Below are 11,493 nucleotides of genomic sequence, written 5' to 3' on the forward strand. Positions count from 1 at the left end.
AAGCAATTACAATATTACACGTTTTGCTTAATTAATTAAAATTAAAATTTGATTTATTCAATTGATGAATCTGAAATTTCAAGGTTTCTAGAGTCTATTTCATTTCATACATAAACCCCGTTGACAAGTCTAACACCTCAACCTTCTTCCTCTTTCTTTCTTTCTTTTTCCTTTTTTATTCTCAACTCTCCTTTTTATGCATTAACCTCTTTCACTTACTTTTTTTTTTTTATTTCCCATTAACATAACTAATTTTCAATATCAATTTCGATTATGGTTTACTTTTATGTCTATCAAATTATACTTCTTTTTTTCTGCTTATTGTTTATATATATTTCATCTCTTCCCATTGTTAAAAAAAAAAAATACAACCCGGGTTTCTTTCAGAAGTTCTAGGACGTCATTGGTGATGATGTTTTTAAGGCAGGTTGCTCCTGGATGGAACAGGGACGCCTCCCTGTTGGCCTAAACGATACTATCATCACGCTAATCTCCAAATGTGAGTCCCCTGCGAATATGAAGGACCTACGCCCCATAGCTTTATGTAATGTACTGTTCAGGATCTTCGCCAAAGTACTGGCAAACCGATTACGTGCTATCCTTCCAAAGCTAATTTCTGAAACACAATCTGCGTTTCTCAAAGGCCGTTCGATACAGGATAATGTGCTTATTGCTTTCGAACTTATTCATAGTATGAAAAGAAATGGTTGTAGGAAAACAGGAGATGTGGCTTTGAAGATTGATATTAGCAAAGCCTATGATCAGGTTGATTGGAGGTATCTGGAGGAGATTATGTTGAAAATGGGCTTTGATAGCAGATGGGTACAACTTATTATGACATGTATCAGCACGGTTCAGTATGAGGTGAGGATGAATGCTACATTAACAAATCCGATTGTACCACAGAGAGGCCTTCGGCAAGGAGATCTGCTCTCCCCTTTTTTATTTCTGATATGTGTTGAGGGGCTGTCAGCTCTATTAAAAAACGCAGAACAAAAAGGCCAAATCCATGGATGCCGGGTTGGCAGAGGAGCACCGGCAGTTACACACCTATTATTCGCTGATGACGCGTTTTTGTTTATTCGGGCATCTATTGATGAGTGTCGGGAGTTGAAGCAGCTTCTAGTCACCTATGAACAAGCGTCAGGCCAAGCAATAAACTTCAGTAAGTCCGAAATTATGTGCAGTAACAATGTCGCTCCAGAATTATTCACAGCGGTCTCATCAATTTTGGGTGTTTCGACACCAATTGCTACTAGATGGTATCTTGGCTTACCTTCACTGGTGGGACGATCTAAAAAGAGTATATTCGCACATTTTCGAGACAGACTATGGCAAAAGTTGCAAAGATGGAGGGGTAAAACACTATCCAAAGCAGGCCGCGCAACACTGATTCGATCAGCAAGTCAGGCGATTCCAATTTATTTCATGAGCGTCTTCCTTTTGCCTATCTCGACTGCTGACGAGCTACAGAGAATGCTGAATTCATTCTGGTGGGGTAATAAACAGTCAGGGGCAAGGAGTATTAATTGGATGGCTTGGAGTAAATTGTGTGTAAACAAGGGGGCAGGAGGTTTGAGTTTCAGAAATTTCACAGCTTTCAATCTAGCTATGTTGGGAAAACAAGGGTGGCGGCTTCTAAAAAACCCCACATCTCTCGCCAGTAGAGTTTTCAAAGTTAAATACTACCCAAAGGAGGACTTCATGAATGCATGATTGGGGCATTCGCCTAGTTTTATATGGAGGAGCATTTGGAGTTCTCAACTAGTTATGAAGGAAGGTCTTGGATGGAAGATTGGAAATGGACATACTGTAAATGTTTGGAAAGATCCGTGGCTGCGAGATATAACAAATCGGCATATTCAGACGCCTATTATTGCGGAATTAGAAAATTTGAAAGTATATGATCTCTTCATTCCGCATTATACGGATTGGGATCAGGAACTACTGGAGGAGCTGTTCAGGGAGCGGGATATCAGGGAAATAACGAGTATTAAGGTTGCTGCAACAGCGGGAGAGGACACGATCCTATGGCATGCGGAGTCCCGGGGAAATTACACTGTGCGTAGTGCATATAGAATTACGCAACAGCTTGACGCAATGGAACAGCACATAGTGGGAGGGACGTGGGCGGACGTCTGGAAATGGGATGTACCAATGAAAGTGAAATATTTCTTATGGAGCATTTTACGAAATATGATACCCACCCGTGCTAACATGTGTAGTAAAGGAATCCCTGTAGAAAATTTGTGTGTGTTGCTGTGCAGGTGAGTTTGAAGATTGCTGGCATCTCTTTTTTAATGTCCACTAGCGAAGCTCATGTGGCGCGAAGTGGGGTTGATGGACGAAATCCAACAGCAAACGCAGAGAGCAGATGATTTCAAGGATGTAATATTCAGCGTGCTGGGTACTGTCGACAAACAAAAAGGGGACTTAATGGTTATGCTGTGTTGGGCTCTATGGAAGGCGAGAAACGATAAGTTATGGCGTAATGTGGCTCCGACGTCAAGCCAAATTATTGAAATTGCGTGAACCGTCCTCTACGATTGGCTGCAGGCACAGCAATTGCGGCGGACGACCCAGGTTCGAACAGACACACAGCAACAGCAGTGCAGCTTATGGCACCGGCCGCCTGAATATTTTTACACCTGCAACACGGACGCAGCAACATTCAGTCAGCAAGGAAAAACGGGGCTGGGAGCCGTATTACGAAACTCAGCGGGCACTTTCTGTGGAGGCAGAACTGAGGAAATTGATGGAATTCCACCAGTTCAGGAAAGTGAAGCTTTAAGCCTATTTTACGCCCTCCAATGGTTACATGATCGTGCTCTAGAACGTGTTATCTTCCAAACCGACGCAAAACCGGTGGTTGATGCTCTTAACTCCAACGAAGATGATATATCTGAGTTTGGGGATATCATTGGAAAATGCCGACAACTTCTTCAACAACATGACAATTACTTAGTCATCTACATCCCGAGACAAGCTAACGCCCTGGCTCATGCTTTTGCAAAGTCAGTACAGTTTGAGTCTAGTCTCACCTTTTATCAGATTATTTCGAGTTTTGTTTCTTCTGTAATGCTACATTTTTGCCACTTAATGGTTCATTAATGCAAAGTTCGTTTCCCTCAAAAAAAAAAAAAAATACAATTTTAATTGCTCATGAAATAAATCATACATTTTTAACTAAATTTTGGTATTCACAACCAACTTCAATGTATATAATTATAACTTATCAAGATTTAATGTATGATTTTTTTTTTTTACAGAATAAATGTTTGAAGGGATAAAGGTCAAATTCGATTCTAACATTTTTGGTGAAATGTAAATCTCCCCTAATGTTTAAAATGGTACAAAATTAACTCTAATATATTACAAGTAAAATCAATTTTAACTTATGAAATTTGAAAAAATTGGTTTGACTATTATTTAACTATTACATCGGGTATTCCAAACATCAATTTTATCTAAAATATTTAATATGTTACTATCACAATTATAAAAGTTTGGTTGCTAATATATAAATTAATCACAATTAAAATGTCTAAATATTTACTATGTTATTAGTATAAGTACAAATAATCAACTAAAAATGTATGAAACTGCTTCCATTTATCGACAAATTTATTGAAATGTGTGATGTGATAGTTAAATAACAGTCAAACCAATTTTTTAAAATTTTCGATAACATGAGGTTAAAATTGAACTTGCTTAGAAATATTAGGGTTAAATTTGGATCATTTCATATGTTAAGACTAAATCTGCACTTTTTAAAAACATTAGAATTAAATTTACATCATTTCATATGTTTGAAGTTTAAAAATCAAATTTAATATATAAGAAGTTAGAAAGAACTATAAGCATCATAGTGTTTTTTTTTTCAATGTTTTAACATCTAATCTTGTACGAGCAATTTAATCCAATTGAACCAGATTCGGTAAGTAAATTGGTCTAAAGATTTACATTTTCTAAAACCAGTAAAAATATATCCATTCGGAGGGTTCGCCCGATGACCTGGAAAATCCTAGCATGGGTTTACGGGTTGGAACTAGGACTGTAAATGAGCTCAAACGCTCATGAGCAGTTCAGTGATCGGCTTAATAAAAGCCTGGCTTAGTTCATCTTAATTTATAAAGAAGCTGCTCGTGAACACGATTTAGAGGCTCAATTCGTAAACGAGTTTAGCCGAGATTGAGCATGACAAAGCTTGCAAGTAGGCTCGTGAACAAGTTCATGAACAAGCTCGAATATAATGTTCAGAATAGTCTCGATGGAGGCTCATAAACAAGCTCGATAGAAGCTCATGAATAAGCTCAAGAATAATATCGAATATTACTTATATTTAATAATTATAATGTGATATATGGTCTATTCTAAAATTCTTTCGACTCAAAAGATATATTTATCTAAAATTCAAAATGTTACAACTAACACCATCAACTTGCTTATTTGGAATAAATAACCCCTCAAATAAGCAACTTGTGGAGTTATTTATTGCAAATAAGCAACTTGATGGGCACTTTGGAGGCAGAGAGTCAGAAGATGGCGGATCGAGTTTCTGAACTAGTATCAGGGAAAGTAGTTAATCTGGCTAAATCGGGTACTTTCTTTAGCTCGAATGTAAGAGTGGTAGTTCGTAATAGCATTTGTAATGTGATCAAGGTTAATTCTCCTTTTGATACATGCCGTTATTTGGGGTTCCTTCATTAATTTGGAGGTCCAAAAAGGCTAATTTTGAATTCTTAAAGGAGAGGTTAGATTTAGTAATTGGTCATTTAGGTTCCTTTTTATTGTTGGGAATGATGTTCAAGTCTGTGGCTCATGCTCTTTCTATGTTTTGTATGAGCACTTTTTTAATACTGAAATCCATGTGTCAAGAACTATAAAAGATGATGAATTCATTTTGGGTATAAAGGCTAACAAGAAAAGGAATATTCACTGGTGTAGCTGGAATTGATTATGTGTTAACAAAGATAAATGAGATTTGGGGTTTATTGACTTGCATAATTTCAACCTAGCTCTGTTAGGGAAACATGGGTGGAAACTTATTGAGACTACACACGATTTGCATAATCTTAGTTCAGTTTCTAATCTTTAATTCTTTATTTTTTCGATTTTTTTGTCGGTCTAGTTTTGACAACCATAACTTTTTTTAACAGCAATTATATATAGATAGAATTTTGTTTTGTATTTCATATAAATATAAAATTTGAATATATTTGTGCTAATTAAACAAGTATAGATGTTATATATAATATAAAATATAAAACAGTAACGATGGAACTGACGTGTCACTTCCTCCTTTTTTTAATGATAATTTTTTTATTGTTATTGTTATATTTATCTATAAAAATATTATTTTATTCATATTATATCTAAGAGTTTTACAGAATTTAGACTAATTTCGAAATTCTCTCCTAAAATCTCTTTAATTTTATATAGACGTGTCACTTCCTCCTTTTTTTACTGATAATTTTTTTTATTGTTATTGTTATATTTATTTATAAAAATATGAAAAACAACAAACTACCCAGGAATTTATAAGTTGTTCTAAAAATTTATTGTTATATTTATTTATTGTTATTGTTATATTCATTTTTCTTTTCCTTTTCTACCAAAAAAAAAAATTTATAAAAATATTATTTTATTCATATTATATCTAAGAGTTTTACAGAATTCAGACTAATTTCGAAATTCTCTCTTAAAATCTCTTTAATTTTATATATATATATATAATATAAAATAGTAATGATGGAGCTGATGTGTCACTTCTTTCATTTTTACTGATAAAAAATATAATATAATACATAATAAATTAATTTTAACCATATTATTATATTTATCTATAAAATATTATTTTGTTCATATTATATCTAAGAGTTTTACAGAATTTAGATTAATCCTTAAATTCTCTTATAAAATCTCTCTAATTTTCTGCATATCTATATATAATATAAAATAGTAACAATGAAGTTGGGGTATCACTTTCTCATTTTTTACTGATAAAAAATGTAATATAATATATTAATTTTAATTATATTATATTTATCTATAAAATGATTATTTAAAATAAATGTAAAAATAAAATAATAAAATTTAATTTAGATTACACTTTTATAGTCATTAATTTTAATTATTAAATTATAAGCTTTTTTTAATATTTATATGTCAAGATAAATTTATCGTAGAAGTCAAAAACTAGTTAAAGGTGAAAACAAATAATAGTATGACTTAAAAATAAATAAATAAAAGATGGTTAGGTTTTGTATTTTACATTACTGTGTTGTATTTTGCTTGAGAAAAATGAAATTACTATAATGTCATCCCATTTTGAGTGACATTTCATCTACCATATTTATTCCTACAACTCACCTTTCCCCTACCAAAACCGCCCCCTAAGATTAAGTTGCTTCACACAATAAGTAGCCGAAAAATGAATCACTTTTATTTCAATAAATTTATAAGTTGTTCTAAAAATGTTTGAATTAATTCTTATTTTGTTTTCTTAGGCATGTTTTTGTTACTTAATTTTAGTATCAGTAATTTTAGTTCAGTTCACTTCACTAATTTATCATTACTTATTATAATTATAATTATTATTATTATTATTATAACTATTATTATTTTTATAAGCTTTTTATTTTAATTATTGCTCTTTTTAAAGAATCATATTCAGTTTAGTTCAGTAGCATTCGGTTCAGTTCAGTTTATTTAATTTCAATCAAAAAGAACTGATGTGTATTTTCTTAAAATAATTAAAATTGTTGAAAACAGACCATTTACTTCTAAAATCAAATGAGAGAAATTTTAATTATATTGTGAATCATTAAGTATGCCTTGGTTTTTTTTGGAAGATTATTACCCTTGGTTAAAATGGGTAGAATCAAAAACTAATATTGATCCATACTCTAATTTAAACAGTCAAATTAAGATACTAAAATTACAACTACAAGTTCAATATTTAAATTGGTAGTGTGCATGTTACGTTTACCAATTCATTAATGAACAAACTTACTGGTTTATTATTGGCTTAATGCTTCTCCAGCCCCCTTAACTTGTTCAAATTGGTCATTTTACCTTTTCAACTCATCGAATGTCATATTTACCCCCTTAACTCAATTTTTAATATTTCTCACCTCCTTAAAATGTCCAAATTTGTCATTTTACCAATTTTCAACTCATCGAATATCCTATTTACCCCCTTAACTCCATAAAAGTGGTATTTCTCACCACTTATGATCCTATTTACCCTCTTAACTCTATAAAAATGGTATTTCCTATCCCTTTATAGTATTCAAAAAGTCGAAAAGAGAAAGAACGAATAAAAAATACAAACAACAAGAACATTAATATAAACAAGTTAAATACATTATATATAGGGATAATGTACCAAAATAGCCCTATGATTTTTGGGGAAGTATCAATTTAGGTTCCACTTACAAAATAGCATAAATATAGGTTTAACGTTAAAAAAAAAAAGTTATCAATTTAGGCTTCGATAACGGATTGTAAGGGGTGAAAAATACCACTTTTATGGAGTTAATGGGGTAAGTAGAACATTTTATGAGTTGAAGGGATAAATGGACAAGTTGAGGGGGTGAGAAATACCACATTTATGGAGTTAAGGGGGGTAAATAGGATATTCGATGAATTGAGGGGGTAAAATGACCAATTTGGACAAATTAAGGGGGCTGTGGAAGCATTAGGCCTTTATTATTCAATTTATTTAAATCGGTTCAACTATATACTGTTTAATTTAAGAATAAATGTTCCTAACATTTTGTTGGAAAGTCTAAATTTGTTATAAAATGGTGCAATTTTACTTTTAATCTTGTCAAGCAAGTTCAATTTCATAACATAAATTTTGTTGGTAAGATATACAACAGAAAAGTTGAACTAATTTGACTATCGCATCGAATATTCGAAATAAATTTATCGATAAAATAAAGCAGTTAAATGTATTTTGATGTTGTTTATACTTGTTTTAATAACACAGTAAACATTTATGCAGTTTTTTGTGATTAATTTGTATCTATAAACTTAAATATTATCATTTTGTCAGGTTATGTATGACTATGTTAGTAATAAAATAAATATTTCAGACATAATGATATTTATAAGGTCTGATTTAATAATTAAATAATAAGTTAAATAACAATAAAACATCATATTTAAAAAATTTGTTAGGTACATAAGGGTAAAAACGATCATGCTTGACAACGTTAGAGGTAAAATTGCACCATTTCATATGTTCAGTGTAAATCTTCACTTCTCCGAAAACATTAAGAGTAATTTTGTATCTTATCCTCTAATTTATAACCATTAGTGACTTTTCACCCAGACAAAAAACTTTTAATTTATAATTCACATAATTATTTAGACATTAAATTAAAGTATTAAAATTCAATTAAAAACACCTAAATAACTGTTAGGATTAATTAGGATTAATCCGACCTGTTCGAAATAGAACAGGTCAGACCCATCTTATGAGATGGAGTGATTAGGGTTTTGGGCTCCATATAAAATGAGCACCACTAAACTCTAATCATCAACCTGATCATAATCAGATATATCGAGCCTCCCTCTCTTCTCTGCCTCCCGCGCCTCTCTCTCTCTCTCTCTCTGTCTCGATCTCTTAATCAGTTCGTCTTCTAGTCTGTGGATTACACATTCTTCCTCGGCTAAACACCGAGTGGTTGATTGTCTCCGTTGGTATAAAGATCGTGGTGATTAGATCCGCTTCCACTTCTAACGAGATTAATTGACTAAATAAGATACGCCTGATCCTTTAATCTCAATTAGATTAGTTACCGCTAATCCCTTCATTGGTATAAGAGCCACAGATCTTCTACTCTGTGCTTTCTGTATCCATATATGAAGAAAGTTGTGCGATCATTCGATAGAATGATCGTATTGATTAATTGAGTGTTTGTGTTATTTAATTTTATGATTTTGATTATCGAACAACATGAACAAAGTTTCTTTTTTGATTTGTATCAAAAAAGTGTGTTTTTGATCTCCTTAAAGCGAAAGCATGAGAGCGGCACGTGCGGCACCTCTCGATGCTCTTTTTCGCCTGTTTTTTGGTAGATTGACTCGAAATAATTTTTTGGACTTTTTGGTAATTTTTGGACTGTCAGAATATTTAATTTTATTGTATTAAACATTCTAATAGGGATAAAACTTAGTGGAATTTGTTTTTCTTTTTGCCAAAAATTAAGAAAAATTTATCAAAGTTTTTATAAAGTTAATTATTGTTGTGTTTTTGAAGGTCCCCACTAAGTTTATGTACATGTATACTCTTTTTTTTCATTATAGATAAAAGATATGGGTGAAGCCGCATACATTCTTGGAATTAAGATTTCAAGAAATCATTCAAAGAAGTTGTTGGCATTGTCTCAATAGACTTATATCAACAAAGTGATTGAACGTTTTGGTATGAAAGGCTGCAAACCCATAGATAGCTTGATTACTAAGGACGTCACCCTAAGTGCCAAAATGTGTTCCCAAACACAAGAATAAAATGAATCATGAAGGAAGTTCTTTATGCTAGTGTTGTTGGAAGTCTGATGTATGCAATGTTATGTACTAGACCCGACATCTGTCACGCCATTCGGATGGTGAGTGGATATCAGTCCAATCCTGGACAAGCACATTGGACCACAATAAAAAGGATATTGGGATATCTTAAAGGTATTGCAGATTATTCTCTATGCTATCAAGGCAAAGACCTCAATCTTAGAGGATATATAGATGTCGATTGTGTAGGCGACTTGGACGAAAGGAAATCCACGTCCGGTTATGTCTTCTTGCTTGGAAATGGTGCCATCTCATGGAGCAGTAAGAAACACACATACGTAGCACTATCTTCCATGGAGGCTGAGTACGTTTCTTGCTCGTCAGTAGTTCAAGAAGCGGTTTGGTTGAATAAGTTCTTAAACCACCTTGGCATTGCCACCTCCACCGCTTTAGTCATAGTCAACAGTGATAGTCAATCTGCTATTACTTTCGCTAAGGATCAAAGGTTCCATATCAAGGCCAAGCATATAGAGATTAGATATCACTTCGTTAGGGACCTTATTGCACGCAAAGAAGTTAATGTGAAGTACATTTCCACCCATGACATGGTTGCCGATCCCCTCACCAAACCTGTCAAAAGAGATGTTTATGTTAAACATATAAGATCCGAGGGGTTATGTAGGATCTAAATGTACTTATATGTTTAGTGAACTTGAATTATTAATAAAGGTTTTAAGAATTGTTTCCAATATACGAGTGCGAATATTTATATGTTTACATTTTCTGTTATTTGTTTTCAAATGCATGTCAGACAGAGAAGTAGCTCACTCATACGAGTGTTTACCCTTATTTTTGTCATATGTGACAAATAGTAGGGTAGGCCACTTTTGAACATACGAGAGCATGTTCAATAAAAAAGGTCATCTTGCAAAAGGGATGAAAGGAATTTTATCATGGTGCAAGATAACTACATACACCTCAGGTATATGTGACAGATTTTATGGAATCTGATAGGCAAATTTACAACAACTTAAAGCCTTATGTGTTTACCGTCAAGAGTGTTCGCTACATGCAGTGAACTAAAGTTAGATGTTTTGGCACATTTACACTTAAACTCCTATATGGTGTTATATTTAAAGTACATGCTCTTCTATAAGTAGAATTGAACACCATGGAACTTGAATGTGACAATGTGTGTTTTAGCGACCATAAGATGGAAAAGAGTCGATCTCGTCTTTTCCTTGAGCAAGACTTACATCTCGAAATTATGATTTCTAGAGATATATATTGTCCTTGTGACTTCAAGTTTATTCCATAGATATAGTCTGATGTAGCTACCTGGAAAGGGTTACCCTCAGGTTGATGTGATAATTCCAACCAAAATGAGCCTAACTAGATAAGCGAGTTAAACTATTATGGACGGAATACAACAAAAAGGAAAGATATCCATTGAGTTCACATCTTGAGGCATTTTGTTTTTCACCGTCCGGACACTTATGTTTTTTTTACCATACTTATGAAATCAGATGAACTGTAGAGATCTAGATAATTACGGTGGATGTGATAAGGAATCTGGGATAATGCATACGCCAAAGACGATCCATGTTCAAGTCTAAAGGCTACATATCTCCAACGAGTATATAGTCCCAAGCTTAAAACATGACATCGAGGAGCTGCATATCTCTAACGACTATATAGCAATTGAGCTCTCGATAGTATGTCGGTTGCACGGACTATTAGCGAAAGGTGAGATAAGAGTTTTAATGATGAGTATTATAGGAATTGGTTCCATTGCGTACGAGTGGGAGATGTTAGGATTAATCTGACCCGCACGAAATGGAATGGGTCAGACCCATCTTATGAGATGGAGTAATTAGGGTTTTGGGCTCCATATAAAAGGAGCACCACTAAACTCTAATCATCAACCTGATCATAATTAGATACATCGATCCTCTCTTTCATCTCTGCCTCTTG

Source organism: Euphorbia lathyris, chromosome 4, assembly GCF_963576675.1.
Source record: "Euphorbia lathyris chromosome 4, ddEupLath1.1, whole genome shotgun sequence".
Taxonomy (NCBI): Eukaryota; Viridiplantae; Streptophyta; class Magnoliopsida; order Malpighiales; family Euphorbiaceae; genus Euphorbia; species Euphorbia lathyris.